The following is a 25531-nucleotide window of genomic DNA, read 5'->3' on the forward strand; positions in this document are numbered from 1 at the left end:
AGGAGCAGGAACAATAAAATTATAAACTTTAAAGTAATCATAAATATGTTTATGCTTGCAGAAAAAACTTCAAAACCTTCTTTATGAAGTCTTGAATGCATAAACCACATAAACCAGGAGATAATTATTCACATTATCCTTTTTTTTTCTTTTCCAAAACATTCCATAACCTTTTCTTCTAAATAGCAATTTCTCTAGTGCAGTTAAATTTTTGTTTACAGATCATGAACCAATCATTACTAATCATTAACTGCATGACAGTGAGGCTAGAGGGCAGGGAAATTATATTAAATTTAAGAAACATCTACTTCATACAAATAAGGAAGAAGTTAGGTCCTAGGGAAAATACAGAGATAAATAAGGTTAATCCCTTGCCCCCTGGAAGCATGAAACATTGTGAGGGAAGACATCCAGTACACAACTAGTTATAACACAAGGCCACCTAGAATAGAGGTCTGTAAAAAAAGTGCTATGAAACATGGAAAGAGCAATTTGTTCTGACTAGGAGAGATAGGGGAGGTTTTATAGAAATAAATTTTCTTTAATTTATTCATCCAACAGCCTTCATCCAACACTCACTGTGTGCTAGAAACTGTGATAGATGTTGGGACTATCTTGGTAAACAAGACCATGAACAAGCCATTATAATCTAGTATGATAGGTACTATGAGAGGAATGGCATCAAGTCTAGACTTGGGTAGTCTTGAATAGATTCCTTGGCGGTGTCATCTAAGCTGACGTAGAGGAAGAGTAAAGGTTAGCCAAATAAGAGCAGGTGGGAATGCAGACTGGTGTAGCCACTGTGGAAAACAGTATGGAGTTTCCTCAAAGCATTAAAAATGGAACTGCCATTTGACCCAGTAATCCCACTTCTAGAAATATATCCTAAGAATCCCAAAACATCATTCAGAAAGAATATATACACTCTACTAACCAATCTTAATGACTTATCTTTGGTTAAGACAAAAGAATACCCATAACAAATAGTATAGTAATTGTACCACCATTCTTATATTCCCAACGAGTCTTGAGTAGGATGGGAAAGAGGAATGAGATGACCATTTTGGGGTGTTTGGTTCTTTTTCTGCAGTAGCATCTTATTTAATTAGTTATTTGGCTTCTGATAATGTCAATAGGATCCTAGAGGACAGCAACACAAATCAAATATTATTTCAGGGGTTTTCACCCCAAACCAATCTTTGTGGGTCTGTTAGAGGTGATTGCCTTCATTTGCTACCAGCAAAGTAGCCCTTTTTATGGAGCTTTCAATGTTAATGGAGGTCTTATGATTTACAACATGTTATTCCAGAGATAATAAATAATTACTTATACATATTTCAAAAACATTGTCTTATATTAATTTCTTACATCTTACTATTTCAAACAATCTTCACAAGTACACAATTTACTATCCATTGGAAATAACAGAAGTTTAAAAACTTTTTTCTGAAATATAATATACATACAGAAATATGCATGACACACAAATGTACAACTTAAATTATTTTGAAGTAAACAGCTGGATAACCCCGCCCAGTAAGCCATTAGAAATATGGATTTGGAATGTGCATGCAGGTGCAGATGAATGGATATGCATGTATAAGCATGTGTTTCTGTGTATATATTAAATGAAACATGGCTGATCGCATAGTCTGAAAATGACTGTTGACGTTGTTGTCAACATTATGCTGGAAGATTGGCATGCACTGTCACTCTTTATTCCAACTGCTCCATGGGGATAAAATGAGGTTCATAGTGATTAAGTGGCTTTTTCGTGTTTGTCCAGCTGGCCCTGACACAGGCCACTCAGCTATAGCCAGGAGAAAGACTGGGCCTCCCAAAAGAAGGCCAGTGTATAAGGGCATAAACCAGGTTGTGGCTCAGACACCTCATGGAATGTAGAAAAGTTTCCAAAGGAAGGAACTTTAAGTCACATTTACCAAGAAAGCATGGCAAGCTGCTCTTGTGGTGGGGCTGAGCAGCAAGCTTCTGTGCAGAATTGGTCCTTGGAAGATATGCAAGTTTACAAATGGTATGTACCATTTACCAGAAAATCACTTCGATTCTCCAAACCCCAGTTTTTAAATCTGTAAAATAGTAAACTGTAATCCACAGTGTTTCTAGGATAACTAAATGTGACAACTGATAAGAGGAACCTTTGAAAACTAGATTGTGTTACGCATGTGTTAGATGTTATTATCATCTACTAGTCCTATCTCTGTTAAAGCACTTTTAAAGACTCTTTTTATTAAGTGCAAGATGAGACTCATCCCTGCAAACTGTAGAGCATAATATGGAAAGACATATTTATTTTCTTGGAAAAATAATAATAAAGGAATGGATTAATATTTGGCCTTTGTTCTAAAATATGAGAACACAATTTGCATGTAACAAAGATGTCTTCATGTAGTAGAAATATATGAAGAGTTTTTTTCCAACCAAAAAATGTTGACTAAGCACAGGGTATTCTGACTCCCAATATGGCCTTTGGGGTCAGGACACACTCTGTGAAAAAAAAAAGGATGGAGGGAGGGAACAAGCAGCCCCACCTGCCTCCTTTTCCAAAGCAACAAACAACTGCAAGCCATCTGGACTAGGAAGTTGTCATTTTCCCTTTTTACCTTAAGGCAGCTTCTTGGAGAATAAGATCAAGCTTCTATTTGTCTGATGAATACTGGGATTTCCCACTTATTTAATTCACTCAGTCTGTATTTTTTCTTTTTTCTTTTTTTAGCACCAACTACGTGTCTAACTCTGTTCTAGGCAGTCCTGTGAGTGGCTGTTCTCTACCCTCAATGAGTGCACAGAAAAGACAAAAATCTATATAATCAGATGTCCAAAGCAAGATGGATGTCATAAACAGGGTAGTTGGGGTCCTGAGAAAGGGGGAATTGTTGTATGTTATTTGGAGGACTAAACATTAATGGAGATAAAGGCAAGAATAACCACTGCTAGGTTTGTCATGTCTCTCAACTTTCTATATGAGTGTGCATGTGTACTCACGTCCACACACGCATGCATACATATCTTAATCATACAAAACCTTTGTGAACATTCACAATGTGTCAGGCGCTAAAGTAAGCTTTGAAAGCACAATGATGACTAAGGCTGTGTCTCATTTGGCTCTCCACATCAGGCATTTCTTAAAATAGCTGAACCTCAAGTACTTTTTAGCTTGAATTTTCACCACATGCTTCTCTTTTTCCTGATCTTAGACTCTTTTAGGGCTTCATTTTCTGGTTTTTCCCTTTCCTCATTACTTCATTTTACCATATTTCCCCCCTTTTGCCTGTCCGTTTTATTTCCAGCCTATTGAAAAATAAATGCAAATATCTACAGCTCATCCCTGTAGATTTCACTGAGCTGACACTTGCCAGCTATAGTTGCCCCAGACTGTAGCAGGTAAAAAATAAAAAAAAATTGCTGATTTTCTTCATTGTTACCATCAAATATTGCCAGGCTGTATACAAGTTCCTCTCCCATCTCTTTTTCTTCTTTCCTCCTTTTCTCTACCCTATTTATTATTTCTTTATCTTCCTACTTCCATCTATTTAGCATCTAAGAATCTCTTATTTTTCAATGATGATCTTTAAAGTCATTTCATTTTTTTTCTGGAATTTTACCTAGTTATCTAATTTCTAGTCTTTTCTCAACCAAATAATTCAATATGATTTACCTCTAGACAGCTAAAATATATATAATGCTTATTTTTACTGTGTGGATTTCATTAGATTACATGTTGGTATGTGCCTTCGTGTCTTCAAAGAATCAAGCCTACTATTAGTTATACACACTAATTGAGGTTATCCCTGGTACTGATAAACTCAGAATTCTCTCCTTTTGAATTAGAAATGTATTTCAGAATTTTTTATAGCCACCTCTGTTTCTAATTCTGTTTTCCTTGGGCCAATAGTAGGATGAGTTTGCATTTCTAAGCACATATGAATTATTGGCAAAGGGAGGAGGGATCCTGGTGGTTGAAAGTGGAGGTGCCTGAAAGCAGCCTCTGCATTTGGGAGGAAGGGCAAACTAGGGCTCTAAGTGACCACAGATAATTCACAAAATAAATGATCCACAGGCTAATAATCAAGCAGCGAATGTGCTTTACACACTGCAGCAGGCTTCAAGCCATGATGAAGTGTTTTCTGAGCTGCTTTTGTCGCAGCTGTGAGACTGCTTTTCATATCGGAGCAGAGCAGTACTGCAGACACTAATGGGGCTGCAGAGGTCAGCTCTTGAGGGGTCACCAGTGCGTCTAATACAGTGTCCAAAGGGTGGGGCAAGCCTCGGGTCATTAGGAAAAGCTGATGGACAGTCAGAAGTCCAAAGGGTAAAGGGATCTTCAAAATCATGGACTTCTGGACAATTAACTTATTAACTAGCTAGAGATTCCATTTGGGGACTGGTGGGTTCAGAGATCTGGGTTCAGACTCATCTTCATGGACTAGGATTCAGAGTAGGATCTTAGGACAGGACAAATCGAATCTTAAGAAGGAAATGGAGATAAACATTATCTTTTGCTGCCTTTAGAAGTAGGAAAGGGGGAATAGGTTTTAAGGAAATGCTGTCTCAGAGGTTATACAAAAGCTTTGTGGATAGTCCTAGCATTGTCAATGGATGGCTAGTGGGGCTAAGGCTGCAGATATTTATGTTTTATCAACGTTAGGATGCATGCTTTTCTTTTCTTTGAAGGCAGGATGGGTTTTGCAATCAATGGCATCTTACACTGGCTCTCAGCCATTTTCCTTTTTCTTGAAGAACAGATAAGAAACATTAAGAGGAAAAATACAGTGTTCGCATTACAAAAAAGGTTTGAAAAAAACAAAAATGTAGAAAGAATGAGGAACAATAATCCAACCCTCTCATATTCCCATGACCAAAAGATAATCCCTACTGACATTTTTATATGTTTTTTCTCATCTTTTTCTGTAAGCCAAGATTTTGTCATTGTGGTTGTTGTTGTTGTGACCATATTGTATATCCAATTTTGTCTTGAATTTTTTACAGCCTGAGATAATGTAATAGGACTAAAAAGTTGTTTTTTTTTAAAATAGCATCAATTGGTTTAGTGTTCCATCGTAGTCATGCTTGTCACAAATCCAGTGATTCTAATTGAATCATTTCTAAAAGGAAACATATAGATTTCCCATGTCATTATGGACATGCCACACACATATATGTACATGTATATGTATGTGTGTGACACATTTTTCATTTTAATGTTTTTGAAATTTGAATTTAACTTCCACTTGATGCCATTTTAGACTTTAAATGCACTAAGTGCCATGCCTAAGTCAAGAACAGTTCATGATGAGGACAGGGCTGAGCTGTTATGATTCTAGCTTTGAAGGATTGACCTAATGAGGATTGCTATCCATTTAGATTTTTGACATCTATATCCCACTGTTGGCTGGAATGGGTGGCACTCTCAAACCACAAATCTAGATGGTTCTGACATATACTGGTGTGAAGACACCACTCATCATCCCACATTGTATAACTGATTCTTGGATTCAAATATAATCTCTTTCATTCCTGTTCAATGTAATTTTGTTTCAGTCAACCTTCATCCTATTCAGTCACCCAGCAAACATTTAATGGCCCAGGTCATGTGCTGGGGTTTAGGATACAAAGGCAACTTCTGACCTCCATGTATTCTGGGGGGAATTTACAATAAAAAGACTGATAAGTTATAGGCATATATGCATAACCCATTGACACAGACAGGAGTGCAATGAAGGCCTGGGGAGGGGAGGAGTGAGGAGGATGCGGTCAGTTGGGGGAAAGGGAGACATTTGTAATACTTTTGACAAGAAATATAAATTAAAAATAAAATAAATTATAAAAATAGAAATAAAAAGACTGTTAAATGCTAAGTTAGAGGTATGTTTACATGTAAATAAAAGCACAGAAAATGGGTACCCAGTCTAACCTTGGGTTTGAAAGGATGAGACTAGAGTGATATATTCACTTGGCCTTTTATTAGTTGTGTGATCCTTCAGTGTTTCATTCTCCTTATCAATAAAATGAAGATAATACTATCACATCTGGAATTGTAAGAATAAAATGAGTTAATGCATGGAGAGATTTTTAGAATACTTCCTGGAACATGACAAAGGTTGTGAAACTGTTAAATAAATCAAGGAAAGCTCTTCAGCAGCTTCTTAAAAGACGACATTATTTTAGAAGGGCAGGACAAAACCTTTCAGGCAGTAGGGATAGAAAGAACATGGCACATTTTTTAAATGTATAGATAATATTTTATTATTTGTTTCCTATTAACATCATTTCAATTTTTTATTGTCTAAAGTTTTACATATGTCTTATTTTTTTTCCCAATCGACACCCCCCCAAGCCATTCCCACCCCGGGCAAGTCCCCACTACCCCTGTGTCTGTGTCCATTGGTTATGCTAATATGCATGCATACAAGTCCTTTAGTTGTTCTCTACCCCCTCCTCCGCCCCTGCCATTTGTCTCTGGATCTATTCTTGTTCATCAAATTATGTTGATCATTATATCCCACATATAAGTGAAATCATGTGATATTTATCTTTCTCTGGCTAGCTTATTTCACTTAGCATAATAGAACATGGCACATTTTAAAAACTGCAAGTTTAATAGGGCAGATTATAGACTGTATATTAGCAATAATTAGGAAGGAAGTGACAGGGAGGGTGTCAAACATGGGACTAAGTGTTGTTTGCCATGGTAATGGATTTGTATTGGTTAATGAAAGAGGAGGAAAGCTGTTGAAGAATTTTAAGTCATAATAATTTACCCTTCAATCTATAAAATAGCTATTACCCCACATTACATATGATAAAGATAGTGCACTAAAACATTAAAAAACTTGCTTGTAGCTATGTAGATAATGATCAAATGAACTTGAATTTGAATCTAGGCTTCAGAGTGCACATACTTAACCCCTATATCATACCACCTTTTCAAGAATACAGGAAGAAAGTGTCAGGTTTGAGATGAAAAAAGTGATGAGTTTAATTTTTTATATGTTAAGTTTGTAACACCTGAGAGGTATTCAAATGTTTATGTCCTATAGGCAATTGGACATATGAATGGAGAATTTGGCCAAAAAAAAAAGAATCAGGGCTTGCTATTTAGATCGGAGTCAATCATGATAAGCTATAAAGTGAAAATTAGAAATCTGACAGTGAAACAGGGGGAACCCCCAAATCTATCAGATAGGCAGAGGAAAAGGATCTGATAATGTTGACTAAGAATGAGCAGCAAGATAATTAGAAAGAAAAGAAGAGAGTAGAGTAGAAATCAAAATAAAGAGAATTTCAAGAAGGAATATGTACAATAGTTGACAGGGTCAGATTCTGCTGGAAGGTAAAATAAGTCAAAAATATAAAATTATCATTTGGAATTATAGGACTTCTACTTCCAGTACGGTGAAGAAGGCATACTTTTCTCTATTCTGTTCACTAAATATAGTTAAAAACCCTGGTAATTATCAATAGAAAAAATAAGACTGAAAGTTAGACAGAGAAAGGCAGGTAAACTAGAGACTTTGGGTTCCAAGGAATGACACAAAAGGAGTCCTTTGGCCTTACTCTTGCCTCATATATTCCAGATTGGGTGCAGCAACAATAATGGGCACAGACCCCTTTTCCTGCTGCCTCTAGACAAAAGATCAGGAAAGGGGAAAAGCAGCAAGACAGAAAACTCCAACCAAACACCACAGAAAAAAATCTGTGGTCCCACTCCCAAACACTGTCAGCAAAGACAAAATCAGGAGGCTAGACTTTCACTCTAGTCAAGCTGTACTGATGCACCCAACCCTACACCAATCCCTGCCAAGAAAATGTTAGAGAATGCTGAGTGGGAGCTGGGATTTTTATCTTCATCAAGAGTTAACAGGAACCCTGTAGCATGGTGTCACTGAAAATCATGTGGGGAGCTTGCACTTTCATTTCCACCTGAACGACAGATCCCACCTTCTAGTTGTTGGAGTAATGTTAGTGGAAGTCTTGTAGAAAGTGTAAACTTTCAACGTATTCCTCCATAATATCAGTGGAAGCTATGGAAAACTTGGATTTTAATTTCAGCATGGCAGTAACAAGTCAACACCTCTAAAACAAAATAAGTAAGATCCAGAATCTCATAACAAAATACCCAAAATGTTCAGGTTTCAATAAGAAATGACTTGTCACATCAAGAACCAGGATGATCTTCACTGGAATGACAAAAAAACTCTCAACCAAAACCAGTAACAAGATGACACAGATGTTAGAATTATTTTAAAAAATGTTTAAAAGTAACTATCATAAGAATGATTTAATAAGCAATTACAAACACACTTAAAACAAAAATAGAAAACCTCAGCAAAGAAATAAAAATTCTTATCAAAGATACAATAAACAAATTAAAAAAAACTCAGTGGATGGGCTCAAATCAGAATGGAGAAGGCAGGAAAAAAAAGTATCTGTGAATTTGAAAATAGAACAAGAAAAAAAAAACCAATGTGAATAATAAACTAAAAAAAAAAAAAAAAAAAAAAAAAAAAAAAAAAAAAAAAAAGGCAGAGAAAGCCCCAATAACTTCCATGTCATTGAAATTCCAGGAGAGGAAAAAAATGGGTAGAGTTGAAGAAGTGTTTTGAAGGAAAATGGCCAAAATCTCCCCAAATTTAGCAAAAGACATAAACCTACAGCTTCAAGATGCTAATCGAATTAAAAACAATATAAAGAAATCCATGTTAAGACATTTAATAGCCAAACTTCTGAAAATTAAAAACATTCTTGAATGCCACCATAGTTAAATTATGAGATTTAAAAATATTTAAATATTTGTATTGCTTTTTTTTTTTTTTAAAGAGAGAGAGAAACATGCATGTGAGAGTGGAACATGGATGAGCTGTCTCCTGCATGCCCACTACTGAAGATCAAGTCCACAACAAGGCATGTACTCTGAACTGGGAATCTAACCAGCAACCTCTTGGTACACAGGATGACGCTCAACCAAGTGCTAATGCAGTGCAGGGTGTGGTTACAGTTGGAGCAGAAAAGAAACTCACCAAAATTAAAGAGTACAAGGAACTGTGGGATCAGGGGTCTAAATGAATTAGTGATCTTTAAAGTCCCCTAAGGATAACAGTGAGGCTTGTATGAGAATGGGATAGGTTAAGAGTGGTTCCAAAGTTTGCAATAAATGTGGAAGAATGACCAGAAGGTTTTCTACATGGTATTGAACACCTGTTGAAGATACAAAACTTAGAAGAGGACAATTTTTGCAAGATGAATAACTCTTCGGAAGCAACAGCAGAGAATTAGAAAGATAGTTGATAATGTTGCCTATGACACACTTCAGAAGGACTTAAGGAGAAGTCATGCTCTTAGATGAGATTCATTCGTATATTTGTTCATTCATTCATTCATTCATTCACTAAATAATTATAGATCAGGGCCATATATCCCGGTCTGTCTGGAGACAGAGCTGGTTAATGCATATGTTACTTACATAATTATTAAATGACCCTGTCACTATCAAAATGCTCCAGTTTGGATAAATTACATAGTCACTGTAGTTGTAGAGCACTTATGACCTGGTTGAGAAGAAAGATCTTTGTTGGCTCCTTATTCTGTATTCTATCATATTTGATATGCGTCATTTGCGTGTTTCAGGGTGGTCACTCATCTATTGAGCATCCATTAAAGTCTAGAATCATCAGCCTTATTTCTCCATATGTTGAAAAAATATCAAGACCCTCAGATATGTTCTGATTATACATTTTCTCTGAGTTCCTAATCCCATGAGTAGGGGGAAAAAACAGCCTGGCCTGTCTAACACTCTGTGAGCTCTACTTTGTATTTTCTTTCCTCTTTTTAAGGAAGCATTTTGTTTTATTATATTACTTCTGATATTTATTTATTTATTTATTTATTTATTTATTTATTTATTTATTTATTGTTTGAAGCATTACAAATAGCAGTACATATGTCTCCTTTATTCCCCCTTGACCTCCCCCCCAGCCTCCCCTACCCCCCCTTGAACATATGCCTTCACCTCCCCCCCCCCATGTCTTGTATCCATTGGTTATGTTTATATGCATGCATACAAGTCTTTGGTTGATCTCTTACAGCCCCCCCCCCAACCTTTGTATTTTTTAAATATGTTTTAAAACCAGTCCTTAACAATACATTTAGAAATATGGAGCTGGATTAACACCAAACACACTAATCAGTAGTCTGTAAAATACTTTAAAACTTTTTTGAAAGTTAAAATTATATTTGGCAGTTTCCAGTATTGTGGAATTTCTTCCAGTCTTCATTCTCACTTACTCTCCTTCTACCTCTGCATAAACAAAACAAAACAAAACAACAAAAAACACCAAAGACCTTCAGTTTTCCCCACCCTTTCTGACCTTGTAATATATTTAATGCCTGCAACCTACAATTTAATTGATTTTTAATAGTTTCTATGTTTTGTTTTCTTCCTTTAGGAATTTCGCACCTGCTATTTTCTTTTCCAGGAACATCTTTCCATTCCTTTCCTCATGCTCTCTTATTGCCTTGTGTTTTTTTAAATATATTTTTATTGATATTAAAGAGGAAAGGAGAGGGAGAGAGAAATAGAAACATCAATGATGAGAGAATCATTCATCAGCTGCCTCCTGCACTCTTCCTACTGGGGATTGAACCCACAACCGGAGCATGTGCCCTGACTGGAATTGAACCAAGGACCCTTCAGTCTGCAGGTCTAGGCTCTATCCATTGAGCCAAACTGACTAGAGCAAGCACTTACCATTTTAAAGTTAATCAGATTATTGAAGATTGGAAGATCAGACACTTATTTTTTAGTGAATTCCTGAGGATTTACTATATATTAGATCATGCGATCTACAAATAGAGATAGTTTACTTTTTCTTTCCAATCTGGATGTTTTAAATTTCTAAAATTTATTTTACTTTATTTTTTAAAATATATTTTTTATTTATTTCAGAGAGGAAGGGAGAGGGAGAGATAGAAACATCAATGATGAGAGAGAATCATTGATTGGCTGCCTTCTGAACACCCCTACTAGGGATTAAGCCCGAAACCTGGGCATGTGCTCTTGACCGGAATCAAACCCGGGGACCCTTCAGTCTGAAGGCCCACACTATCCACTGAGCCACACAAGCAAGGGCTCCTATTGCCTTGTTAATTACAATAGTACTTGTTCTTTAGTCCTTACCTTAGCCCTCACCTCTGAGTCTTTTCAGTCTCCAGGAAGCATAAAAGTGTCCCCTCCTCTATGTTCCTATAACAGGATATGTTTCCCTCCATGAAACCCTTTATACTATGACTGTAATTGTGTGTTTAGTTGTCTGTGTCTCAGACTCTGAACTTCATGAAGCCAGGGATTGTGCCTGTTTATAATTGTGTCCCCAGCACCATGTACAGTGCTTGCTACAGAGCAGACACTTAATATATCTTGAATGAATGAGTGACCAAAATTTCTAAACCAAATGACTTAAGACATTGCTTCGCAACTATGAATATACAGAGAGGATCATGGAGCTGAATATTTTAAATGAGAACTAATGTGGAAAATCCAGGCCTTTTGGTAGCCAAATTCACTTGCTGGAGCTGTTTTCCTCACCCACATGAACATCGCCTTTAAGAGAGCAAATTAAGTATCATGCCTCACTTACATCTCTCACAGCCTCACATAGCATGAAATACATAGAAGCATCTCAAAAAATATATTTCAATTTGTAGATGATGCCAGAGAATCATTTTGGCTGCGTGTTATTTGATGCTTTTTTCCATTTAATTAATTCAGATAATGAGACGAAGAACCCATTCCTCTTTTGCTGTGATGGCCCAGCCTTTCTTGTAGGCGTTTCTCTCTCCTTTTTTAAATAACCAATTTCAGTATCTACCCATTTCCCATTCCTAGAGATATGGGTGCAGGTGAGGAATTGCATTTGGTTCTAGTGTCTCTTTGTCCCTATTCTCATTTGTTCTGGACACACAGAGAGAGTGACTGTATGAGGATGAGTACAGATTTCTGGTCTAAAAACCCAGATCCCACAGTAATTCACTGAGCAAATACCTCTCCTTTCTAGCCAGTGTCTTTACCTGTCAAGGGGAGGATTCCATTAGCTGATTCCTTAGTTCCAAAATTTATCTGATTCTCTCCTTTGTAGCTTTATTTCTAACCATGCAACATGTAGCTGTCCCTTGGGTCTGCAACTTACATCAAATTCTGTCACGCCTCCAACTTGAATCATAGCAAATAGATCCCTGGGAAACATCCCAATGTATGAATTATTAATATTCCCGCCACACAGCCTCTGTGTGAATATTTACTTACATCACTGGGCATCTAATCCTAACAACAAATCATCATTTGAATTGTTTACGATTGTTTTCTATTCTTTTCAGTGATTCTGTTCAGGTCTTCATTTCACCTTGAGGATTGTGCAAGTCTTTCTTTCCCTGAGACTGTGACACCGAATAGCAAAGAAAATGTCAACATCTGAATCCAACCTTTAATGTCTTGCTACTATTGCCTCATCAATTGTTGCATTTGTTCCTCTACTCTCAATCCTCCTTGCCTCAGATCTCCTAATCATTCCCATATCCAGTGGTTTGTCTTTTGTTCTCCCTACTCCATAGCTGGAGCAGCTATAATCACAGTTCTGCTGAATGAGGTCTTTAATATGCTCACTGATCTAGTTATTTCTCAAAGGGGAAAAAACCCTACCTGATATCTCAGCTCTATACTAAGGGGTTTGATCAGCAGCTGTTGCATCCTTCACCTTCTTTCTGGTCTTGGCTATCCAGTATTGCACTCATTCTCACCCTTTCATAAGTTCCTCTTATCTCCCCTTCCCTCCCTCGTACTTGTCCCTCTTTCTTTTCCCACAACAGTCACTGCAGGTTTGATTTCAGCCAACACTTTTCTCTGCTTATAGATTGGAATAGAGGTTTATTTCCTTGGAAATCTTTTGAGCTAACCACTTCTTTAAAATGCATTTTTATTGATTTTAGGACTAAAGGAAAGAGAGAGAGAGAGAGAGAGAGAGAGAGAGAGAGAGAGAGAGAGAGAGCGAGCTCATGGTCCATAGGTCAGTGCTCAACCACTGAACTATGCTGGCTGAGCAAGCCACCCACTCTATCACCTCAACTGGGGGTGGGTGTCACAACATTAATTTAGTTGAGGATGTAAAGGTGATTTGACTTCGGGTGATGGACACACATGCAATATACAGATCATGTATCATAGAAAGGTACACTTGAAACTCATATAATCTTATTAATTTTATGTCACCTCAATAAACTTAATTAAAAATAAATAAATAAATAAATAAATAAATAAATAAATAAATAAATAAAGTTTGATAAAGTCAAGCTGCAGGAAACAGAATGGAAGTTCTCTGGCTTGTTACGAACCATTCTCTGTACTGCCTCAACGATTGGAAACAGGGAGCTTGAGTATATGCCTCATTTCTTATTTCTATCCGATGGGGGGGGTGCCAATTTCAATTAGTATTTGCTTTTCTGTAAGAAAGGGTGTCCCAGCCAGCTCAGTGGGGACCCTGGCATTATACATTCAATTCCAAATAATGTGGGGGAGCTGGATTTGAATGTCACTGAGTAGCAAGCAGCAAGTTATTTGCATGTCAGATGGAAGTGCCCTTAGGAGATACAATCTGGACCAGCCTCCTGTTTGCTCTAATTGGCTCTCCATTTAAACCAACTAATAAGCATTACTCTTCACCAAAGTGACATGACAAATGTTGATGGCATCTAATTTGTAAAAAGAAAAGAAAAAAAAAACAGGCAGCAACAATGAAAGGTACATATCTCACACATCTAGAGGGAATAATGAACAACATAAACTGATGACCAGAAACAGACCCAGAGAAAGAGAAGCAGCGATCAGACTCTCAAACCTCAGAGGGAAAGTAGGGGAGGGTGGGGATAAGAGGGAGAGATCAACCAAAGGACTTGTGTGTATGCATATAAGCCTAACCAGTGGCCAAGGGCAACAGGGGGGTGGGGGCATATGTGGGGAGCGGTTTGGGATGGGAATGGGGGGATGAGGACAACTATGTGATACCATAATCAATAAAATTAAAAATAAAATAAAATAGGTCATAAAAAATACAGTGAAAGGTAGTAAGTTGAATAGTGAGAGGGTAAGGGGTTGTATTTCTTTTGACAGCCCATATCAGGGCAAATCAGCATGTTTGTTGCTGTTAGGAATAGGAGTTTACATGGAGCTTGCCTTGATCTAGAATATTCTTTCATTCCTTATCTTAGGTTACTGCAGTTCAAAGACTGGAAAATGTCATGATTCTCTTCCCCTAGCTTCTGCTCCACAAAACACACACACATACACACACACACACACACACACACACACACACACACACACACACGTAACTGGGATCTATATAAGTTCAAATTTCCTTAAAGGGGAAAACCCCATCATGAGTTTACTCTGGCATTCCTCATAGGCATGGTACTCATTCTGGGCAGTAAATAGTAAATAGGCTAAATTGAAGAGAAATTTCAGGATTTAATGCCAAACATTGTACATTTCTCTAGGATGAGGTTGAGGGGATTAGTTGTGGGGTATCTCTGAGAAAACTGAGATACCCCACAACTTGTCAGATCCACGGACAGGGGTGAGCAAGCAGTTTGTGATCTCTATGTCCCCAGGCTGCCCACCTCTTTGACCTTCTGGTAAAGCAGGGGAAGAAAAAAGGTAGTAAGAAATGATTTCTTCTGCTGAGTCCGGATCTCTTTTTCTACTCTCTATCACACCTATTCCAATCAGTCACCTTCACAGGAAAAAATTGGCCTGGCAGAATTGGGAAGGCAATATCTCCTTCTAACTAACTAGATCTAACATAGTGGAAGCAGCCTAGTGTACATGGTTTAAGAGACAATTACTTGTGTTTAAATTCTGGTTCCATCATGTTCTTTACTGTGTGGTCTAGATCAAATTGCTTAATTCCTTGTATCTCCATTTTATTATCTGTAAAATAATATGGTAATATTATTACCAACCTCATTGGGGGTGTTGAGAGGGTTAAATAATGTAATACATGTGACAACCTAAGAAACCTGCTTTGTAATTCATAGGCACTATATGAGAGTTTGCTACCATTATTCCTGGAAAGAGCACTAAAACTGAAGTCAAACTGATCTTCATAATTTATAAGTCACCTCACCTTCCTGTCCTCAATTATTACCATAAAATTGGAGAAAGGACTTGTCTCATATTCTCTGACTGCATTATTTCACTTAGCATAATACTCTCAGGTTCCTCCATGCTGTCTCAAAGGGTAATCCTTTTGGGAATGAAATGAAATAAAATATATCAAACATCTGGCAGTTAAAAGGCCTTCAATACCTGGAGAATTCTTTTTTTATTCCCCTATCTTTTACTTATAAAAAAAATCCTATACTTTAAGCCCTGGCAAATCTCATGCCCTTAAGCTTTAAGATCCTTTCACTAAGAATTCTAAAATCAAGTGATCTCTGCCAACTCTAGCCCATTTCCATTATTTATTTAGGTAATGCTATTATTGCTGCCATTTATTATGCATCTATTGAAATGGTACTGCAGTGGCTGCTGAATGGGGCTATGCCTCCTACTCTGAGAAATCTTCACCAACACCCTCCCCTGCCCCCAGTCAGTTATTTTTTCTGTCTCCCACAATACCCTATGCATTTTTCTACCTCTATTACAATTTGTTGAATGAGTTAGTGAGGAAAGACTGAAAGTCAAGAAGAAACTTATCTCAGGCTCCAGAATATGCAGACATCACCCTGCCACTAATGATTAATGGAATTGATGATTAAACCATACTACCTTGCCTAATTTTATCCATAAACATGATTCATGTTTGTTTCTGTTTGATTTTCAAGGTGAAATTATGGATTAAGTTAGATGCTGCTTCTTATTAAAAAGATATTTATTATACCCATTCCTTGCCAAGCTCTATGCTACTAGGCACACTGGAATTATAAAGATAAATAAGACATAATTGTTCCCCTCAATTAGCTTAGATTCAAGCTGGGGAGTTGAGAGAGAGAGAGACACGTGAAGAGAACCTAAAGATACCAGTCAGTGGAATGTTGTGGGGAAGAGTGTAGTCTTAGGGATCACATGGAATCTTTTCTCCTCAACTAACTAGTAACGAACAAGTTACGTAGCCTTATTGAGCCTCATTTCCTCAGCTATAAAATGAGGCTGCTAATAAAAGCACTTAGCTCTTGGCTTCTTGGGAGGATTAAATGAGATCATGCATTGCTTACATGATACCTAGGTACACAGTAGGCACTAAATAAGTGTTAGTCACTAGTGTCAAGGTTTGATTTAAATACTGAGAATTCCAGAGTCAAGAGGCAAAGAGATCGACGTAGGCTGGAAATCAAGTCAGTGAGACTCAATTTTGCAAGGTGAAATTTCATTTAGGCCTTAATTAAGAGAGTTATAAAGGACTTGGAAAGGACATTCCAAGCAAAGGATACTGTGTGTGCAAAGGTGTGTTGACACAACATACATATAGGTGGTGAATAAATATACTACTGTGAAGGAGGAAGCTCATAAAAGGGAGAATTGGGAAACAATAGGAGAGAAAAAAATCTCTAGGAAAAAAGTACATTCAGAAGATGTTCAAATCCTTGATCTACCATTTCTAACTGTAAGATTTTATTTTATTTTATTTTATTATTTTATTTTATTTTTAGCAGCAAGATTTTAGACAAGTTAGTTAACCTCTTTGTATTCCAATTTCCTGGTCTTTAAAATGGACTTGCCTTGGCTTTTTTCATTCTTGTCCCAATCCCATTCAATCTTTTTAGAAGTCATTGTTTTAAGGATTTTATGTGAAATAACTCATCTAATTCTCACAATGAACTGATCATAAAGATGCTACTAATATACTCTTTTTTGTGTGTGAGGAAACTGAGACAGAGGTGTTAAGTAACTTAAGAATGTCACACAGATATAGCTAAGTGGTAGAGACACAATTTGAACACAAGCAGTTTGTGTGGTTTTGTTTTTTATTTGGAGGCCATGGAGAAAGCAAGAAAGATGTCAGATTACTGAAAGAAAAATGCTCACAAATCAAGATTGTCAGATTAGGTCTAATTTGTCTTGGCTGATGCAACTGACTAATTTACCCTATCCCTTGGCTAAGTGAATAATAATAATAATAGCTACATCAAAGAACATCAAGGTCCTGTGAGCTAGGCACTATATTAAGTTCTTTATAAGTATACTTTATTGCCACAGAAACCCTGAAAGGTAGGTACTGTTATTCTCCCCAGTTTACATAGGAGGAAACAGAAACCATTAATTCATTTGTCCAAGTCTCACATATCAGAACTGAGATTTGAATTGAACCAAGCTGGTCCCAGATACATCTTAGTCCTAAGACAAGAGAGTTAACAACTGGGGTGTTGGGCTTTGGGGATACCTTTGAAAATAAAACAAATAAAAACTACTAATATGGAAGAAGATAAAGCTGGTTTCTTGTTTTAAGATTGTTCTGGTTTCATAGTCCATTTCCCTTCCCTGATTACATATCTGACATTCCCTTGTCTATATACCTGGGAGCATCTTAATATTTGTCTCAAATGAATAGTGTTATAAGAGACAAACATATGAGAGGGGATCATCTCTACAAGGAGATTGGAAGCTGCAAAGAATCAAGTCACAGTGCCACTGTAGGCTCCTTCCTGGCACCTCTTTTATACCTACGCATTAGAGTTATTGTAAACAGGCCTGGTAGGTTTAAAGCTCTGAAGGGTATCTATTGAGGTGCTTCGTTTTTCCCCCTAATGTAACTGCTTGTCAGCTCTATAAAGACAGCCTGGCAGCATTCAGTTGGTACCTTAACTTTACACAAATAAAAGAAAAGATATCCACTGCTTTTCCTCTTATTGGAATAATTAGGAAGAGTAGTTGGGGGGTAGTTTGAGGTTCAGATTTACTCAAGAATTTAAGTCTGGCTATTTGCAGTCCATACTATTGTTTTTTTTTTAATATTCTGTTTAAGAAGCTTGAAAGGATACAGCCCATGGAAGAAGAAGTAAACTAAGATCTTAAGTTTATTAACTAGTAACCTCAGGAAAGCTGAAAACTTTCTTTTAGTCCATTTTGGATTTTAGTTTCTGATGTACGAACCATACTTAGAGCCCCATAACACTGATTAGATGAATCCTACATGCCCCTCTTTCAGTGATGTGAATTATGAACCTTGCTATAAATTTGTAAATTAGTTCCATTATTTCCAGCAAATTATTTTAGTTATAAAGTCCATTATCACTTGAATCCAATGAACAGGAGCTATAGTTCTTTAACCATTCAGTCATGCATTGCTGTTCTGAGTGATAATTTTTGAATCATTTATACCACCCAGAACTAACAGTAAATTCAAAACCATAATTGGGTCTAGCCTTTTTTCCACATCATAAACCGACTTTTTCTTTGGCTGTGATCATCATGATGCAGAGAGGGATATGCTTCTGTGTCTGGTCTTCAATTGAGGTCATTAGTAGTCTCTCCCTGTCTAATATAGGCTCTTCTTGAGTTTTTGTTAGTTTTGTTGCTTTCAATGAAGCAGAGGCTTTAATAGCTTCTGTCGCTTTGTTCTTGTTCTTCAAGATCAAAGCTCTGGTGGCATGGGACATGCCTGACTGGAGAGCAATAACCATCACTGATTTTCCACTTCGTAGTCCTTAAACACCTTTAATTTTATTTTCAGGTCAATCACTTTATGTGGCCTCTTCCTGGCAACATTAGCAGCAGATTTTGTATGCTTAGGGACCATGATGAACAAACAACAGGAGATTAAATCAAGCACAAGAGAAAATGTTGCAATCAAGAGATGCAGTAAACACAAGATGAATGGGGCTGCTGCCAGCATAACATGGCATACTGTTTAACTTTTTTAAAAGAATAAGATTCTTCCAATCACCAGTTGCTTTGGTAATGTCACTACCAACACAGACAACAGGGGGGTGAGGGCATGAGTAGGGGGTATGGGGGGTGTAATGGAAGAATAGGGACACACATGTAACACCATAATCAATAAAGAAAAAAATTTTTTTAAAGAACATGAGGAAGACTTTACCTTACTTAGGTGGCCCCCACAATCACCAAATCTCAATCTAATTGAGTATTTGTGGGTCGAAGTTAAAAGAGCCATCAGGCAGCTGGTTCCACAATCATCAAATCTCACAGAACTGGACAGTGCTACTCATCAGGCATGGTGTCAGATTCCTCGCATCACCTTTCAACATCTCATGGAGTCAATGCCAAAAAGAATCACCACAGTATTCAAGGGAAAACATGGCCCAAATGAAGTTCTGATGTGGTGGTCATAATAATCTGGCCATTCAGTATATATATATATATATATATATATATATATATATATATATATATATATATATATGTGTGTGTGTGTGTGTGTGTGTGTGTGTGTGTAGCATGACCTTTAACCAACAGTTTGGGACAGTCAGTACCTTCCTTTGGGATTAAAACAAGCTGAGGGGCCTATTCCATAGGTGGTGTCAACATTCATTTCTTAAAGTATCCTGATCCCCAAAAGTCAGCCTCAGGGAGATGAAGGATAGAAAGTCAGGAGCTAAAGCAGAAAGGGAAAAATCTTGGAGGTGAAGGTGGTCCCCTGATGTTGATAGAGATGCCCATAAGGAAATTTAAATCACTGTTTAGGAGTTAGCCACAGCTGTGCAAGTGAAATTACAGGTATCACTCACAAATGGATCTTGCTCTTACAACCATTTAAAAATTGTGCTTACTGCCATTTTTTTTTTTAGTTACTAAAATGTAGATTCTGGGAGATTAGGTTCACTACTATATCCCCAGGATCTATAATGGGCATGACATGGAGTAGTAATCCAATAAATATGTTTTGAATAAATCAATGAGTGCATACTACTTTTCATTTAAAACCAGAGATTTTTCTAACAGCTTTTCTGGCAAGTCAGTAAATAAGGCTTTCTGCACAATTCTAAAGAGTGTAGGTCCTCACATGCTGCCTACAGAATCACCTGAAACAAAGGCCCTTCGCTATGTATCCAACTCCTGAAGTCACTATACCTGGACCGGTCACTATTAAAAGTTTTTATCAATTTAAAACCTATATTTTCCCCAATGATTCTTATATCGCAGTGGCTTTCTTACAGGCTTTATTAGATGTCACTGAGGCAAGATTTTTTTATTTCCATAGACATTAGTCTTCACGTACAGGTATTTTCCTGAATCAGAACACATTTACATATTTATTGCATTTTTGTAATTCTAATACAAGGTAAAAATGAGACAATTTTCAAACCACAGTTGATTGAATAAGTTGAATACGTTTTGCTGTCAAGAATCCATTTTCTCGCACCATCAACTCATGCTAAGTCCAACACCCACACCATCAAAGTATGAGACAGAAACTTTCCAATTACATCCCTTTGTGCACTTCTTGAGTTGCTTATTTCAACAAGTAGTTTTTAGCAAAGATTTTTTTTTTCAAAACCAAAAGTTTGGGATTTGTCTTGAAACTATTAAAGCATTTCTTCTCTCATTATGTTATTTCAAAATAACCTCAGCTGTACCTTAACTATGAAAGTGGCTTTGATTTAGTTTATTTCTAATTTGGAGGGAAGAAGTAAATAACATTTGCTTGTTAAAGCAGAAGTATTTATAATCAAGTTGTGACTATCTGTTACATTTATACATAAAATTTACATATGTACATACATATACAGGGTGGAGCAAAAGTAGGTTTACAGTTGTATGTAAAACACAGTTTATTCTTATATTATTTCTTATATTATTTTCCATATGAATATATATATATATATATATATATATATATATATATATATATACAAATTTTTAGATGTACATATACAGAAGACTGCCACCAAAGTTGCTAGTTGACTGAATCTGAATAAGTTAATGCACATTCCACAGATTGGATGGAAATGGATTTTCATTTGCTAATTTAATGGCAAAAGGTGTGCTGGTAAAGAAACTGAGTAAAAGGTGAAGATTCAAACTGGCAAGAGTTCTGTTAAGATATGTAAAGGTTTGCATTAGATTCTTCTCTCAATGCAGGGTTTCAACTGTTTCCAGAAATGTCCAGCCACTCTGCCCAAGTCCCCAAGCCTTCCAGCCTCATTTAGCTACATGATTTTTTTTTCTATATTATTGAATTCATTTCTTTGCTTAACTCCTTTCTACTTCAAGTCTCAAAAATAAATGGAGAGGGTGCCTTTTATTCAACCTCTAACGGTGGCCTGCCTGGACTCATGAGTCAGGAAGATATTTCACAAATACTGCACTGACTATATGAAAAACATGGTCCTTATTTGTGCAGTCAACAGAAAGTCAGCAAAAGGATTGTGTGGGCAGTCATCTATCAAGCTGACCACTCAAACCCCTGGCCAAGGCTATACTCAAACCACCTAGGAATGTTCCTACTTTTAAATTCTTACTATATTTATGTTTTCTAATTATAAAGGCAATCATGATGATTATAAAAGTAAAAAGTTTGGGAATGGAAAAACTAAATAAAAAGCAAAAAACATGGCCCTGATTTAGTAGGAGAGTTGGTTTGGACATTGTCCTGATACTCCAAGTTTGCGGGTTCAATCCCTGGTCAGGGAAAGTACAAGAATTAACCAATGAATGCATGAATAAGTGGAACAACAAATCTCTCTCTCTCTCTCTCTCTCTCTCTCTCTCTCTCTCTCTCTCTCTCTCTCTCTCTCTCTTCTTCTTCTTCTTCTTCTTCTTCTTCTTCTTCTTCTTCTTCTTCTTCTTCTTCTTCTTCTTCTTCTTCTTCTCTCTTCCTCTCTCTTTCTCCCTCTCTAATAAATAAAGTTAAAAAGCACAAAAAAGATAATTTATGCAGCTTTGCCTTAAAATATTATCTTACTTTTGGTCTTTCATTAGTGTAAGCACTTCAGTTACCACTTCAACCTTTTATTGATAACACAACAATGGTTTATTATTTTTCGTGATAGTGTGTATTGACTTGGCCATTCTACTTCATGTGCTATCAGTTTTTCTGGCATGGCTGCAAGGTGTGAAATGCTATTGTTCACATGGCTGGTGGGTTGGTGCTGGCTATTGGCTGGGAACTCAGCTGGACTGTTGGCTGAGTGCTTGGTTTTTCTTCTTACAGACCTCTTTACATTGTTGCTTGGGCTTTATCACAGCAAAATAGCTGGGTTCAGGAAGGAGTGTACCAAGTGGTGAAACAAGACTGAACTTCAGAAATTACAAAGCATAATTTCTGCCACATACTATTGGTGAAAATTAGTCACAGGACCAGCCCAGAGTCGATGTGGTAGGAGATTGTAAAAGAGTGAGAGCACTGGGAAGTAATGGTTTATTGGGGGTCATTTTTGATGACTAGTTACCACCGAGCCCTTCCTATCCCCTTATCCCAGCAGTCTTTGCTCCTTTGCAGCAATAACTGAGTTGATTTGTGAGAATGGGATGATGGCAATGATATATATATATATATATATATATATATATATATATATATATATATATATATATATATCAGGTTGATATGATCAGTTGACTATGCAGCTAAGATTTCCAACATTCAATGGCTCTAAATTTGTATTTTTGTCTTTGTCTAAATAATTGGCCATTGAGAAGGTTAAACATCAAAGTCTTAGCTTAAATGTCACTTTCTCAAATAATTCTTGAGGCATTCCCTCAATTATTCTCTACTTTTACTTCATTGTGGTTTTCACAATTTCTAAGTTATTATTTCTTTTACATATGTTCATGTGATTATTTGTTTTATGGTGTTTTGATCAAATGCCATGCATCACATGAAGGCAGGGACTTTGTCTTCTTTAGACTAGAACCTAACCTAGCACAGAGTGTGGTAGAGAACAGGTACTTGCAGAATATTTGTTGAATGAATGGATGACTAAAAGGGAACGTGGATGATGTTCTCACCTCTCATTTACTTACACACATGCAATTAGAGTAATTTAGTCGAGGATTATAAATGGGAAGCTCTTAATAATGATCTTCAACAAATCTACGAGAGATAAGAAAGTGATACAGGGAAATTTTAATCAAAATAAGTTCTGTTGGGACATCTGTTTTCTATAAGAGAAGGCATCTCCAGGTTCAATATTAGAAAACTCAATTTCATTCCCACGTTTTGTGCTTCTATTTTCAACAGCTCAGAATTGTTACCTGGACATCTTATTGTACAGTTAATGCAACCAGTCCTATTTCAGCATTTTTACTTCAAGCCTATTAGCTTTCCATTCTCTGCCATTGATACCAATATCCCCAATCATCTTTGCTGCTTTGTTCATCTTCTCTTTCCCATACCTAGCCAAGGCTATTCTCTCCTCTATTTTATATTCATTATTAATTCATTCTTTAAGTTCAACATACATTCACTGAACACATATTATGTGCCAGGCAGCATAATAAAAAATGTTTATGAGCCATGTTCTGTCTTTGAGGAATTTATAGTCTCATTGGGGCATATAATGATTGCTATTAGGACCTATTAGTGCTATTAGAGGTACTATGATAAAATAGAGGGCAGAAAAATAAACTGTTCAGAGATTTGAACCTTTGAAAGAGTTGGGAGTGGAGAGGTCATAGGGAGGTGAGTCAAGATGGTAGAACATAGGAGATTACATTTAAACTGAATCTTGGAAGTAGTTCAACTAGTGACCCTGAAGAAGAAATATAAGAAACGGAGGTTACAAAGCACATGCAAAGGCATGAGAGTATGGGGTGGGGGCTGGGGGAAGGCACTCAATATATATGGAATACAGGTTGCACAATAAGAAGGGGAAGATAAGACTAAAAAGCTAAAGAAGGGCCATGAGGCTATAAGAACCATGTACAATATACTATGCAGTTGTGTATTTCTTTTATTTATTGATTATGGTATCACATAATTGTCCTCATCCCCCCCATTCCCATCCCAAACTCCTCCCTACATATGCCCCCACCCCCCTGTTGTCCATGGCCACTGGCTAGGCCCATATGCATGCACACAAGTCCTTTGGTTGATCTCTACCCCTTACTCCCACCCTCCCCTACTTTCCCTCTGAGGTTTGAGAGTCTGATCTCTGCTTCTCTTCTGAAATAAAGTAATGGTGAGGAGGTTGTGAATAGAGGACACAGTGGCAGAGGAACAAGGATAAGAAGACTGGAAATAGGCTTGGTAATCTGAGGACTGGAATAGGATTTATTAATTTGGTGGCATTAGCAAAAACAATATCATGTAGTAGTAGAGACTGAAAGCAGATTTCAGTGTGAGAAGTGAGGAAATAGAGACAAGATAGACAAATATTTAAAGACACATAACTAGAGTGACGATTATAGGGGGAAATAATTAAAATTGACTGTTAGTTTAATGTTGTTTTTTAGTAGATGAGACTTCAGGGTATATATTCACTGACAAGAATATGTCCATGAAAAGAGAGAGGTTGACTCTGTAGGAGAAAGACAAGGGTTACTTGCTGGAGAAGGACACCAAGGAGGTGGGAGGAGGTAGTTAGAATGGAACCCAAGAGACAAATGGTGCAGATACCTCTCACTGTCAGACTGTAGTAGTTATTAGGTGACCTTGAAATTGAATAGCCCTAGGTTAAAGTCCCAAATCTACCACTTTCTATCTGGGCAAACTTGACAAGCAGCCTCAATTTTCTGTTATAAATTGAGGATAACTAAACCTTTTCACAGAGTAGCTGAAAAGATCACATGAGACAGTAAGTGTATAAAATGGTAGCTATTATTACTAAGGAAAATAGAATGGGGGCAAGCCAGAGATAAATTTGACAGTAAAGAGTCAAGAATGAAAGGCATTTGTACCTAATTCCTCTAATGTTCTCTCATAAAGGTCAGTTGTTGAAAGCACAAAAATGGGAATGGGGGATTACGGAGCTGAAGAAAAGTGTTATGAAGCTTGAAGAGGAAGGAGAGGGTTTGCTGAGGCATAAGATTGCTGAGCAACATCAAGGGACTTAACTTGTCTCCTGTCATTCAATCTCTTGCTTTCACATCGATCTTGCACAGTGACACTTGATTGATATTCTCAAAAGGACACATTTATCATATCACATAGTTGGCATTTTAGGCTACCTGCATTCAGATGTCTTTCTATTATACCAACTTCTGCAACTCTACACATCAGCTGAACTCTTTACTCTTTCACTTATGTTTTCTTAATTTTGCATCTTTGTATATGCTATTCCCTATACTTATAACCTGAAGCTCATTCTAGAAGTTTATAAAGTGCAGACTTCAGAGCCCTGAAAAACTTGAGCTTCAATTTGAACTCTGTCACTGACCAGTCGTTAACTTTAGGCAAAAGGCTTTGTCAGAATGATAGAAAAGTCAGAGTGGTGTAAAAAGGAATGTCAGGGTGGGTGCTAGCACATAAAAAAATCATCAATGAGTATTTGTTGAATGAATAAATGAGGCTCTCTAAAGCATCATCTTCTTTATGAGGCCTTCCAAGACCAACCCAGATCA

Source organism: Pipistrellus hanaki (assembly GCF_964339955.1).
Source record: "Pipistrellus hanaki genome assembly, chromosome: X".
In the NCBI taxonomy this organism is placed as follows: domain Eukaryota; kingdom Metazoa; phylum Chordata; class Mammalia; order Chiroptera; family Vespertilionidae; genus Pipistrellus; species Pipistrellus hanaki.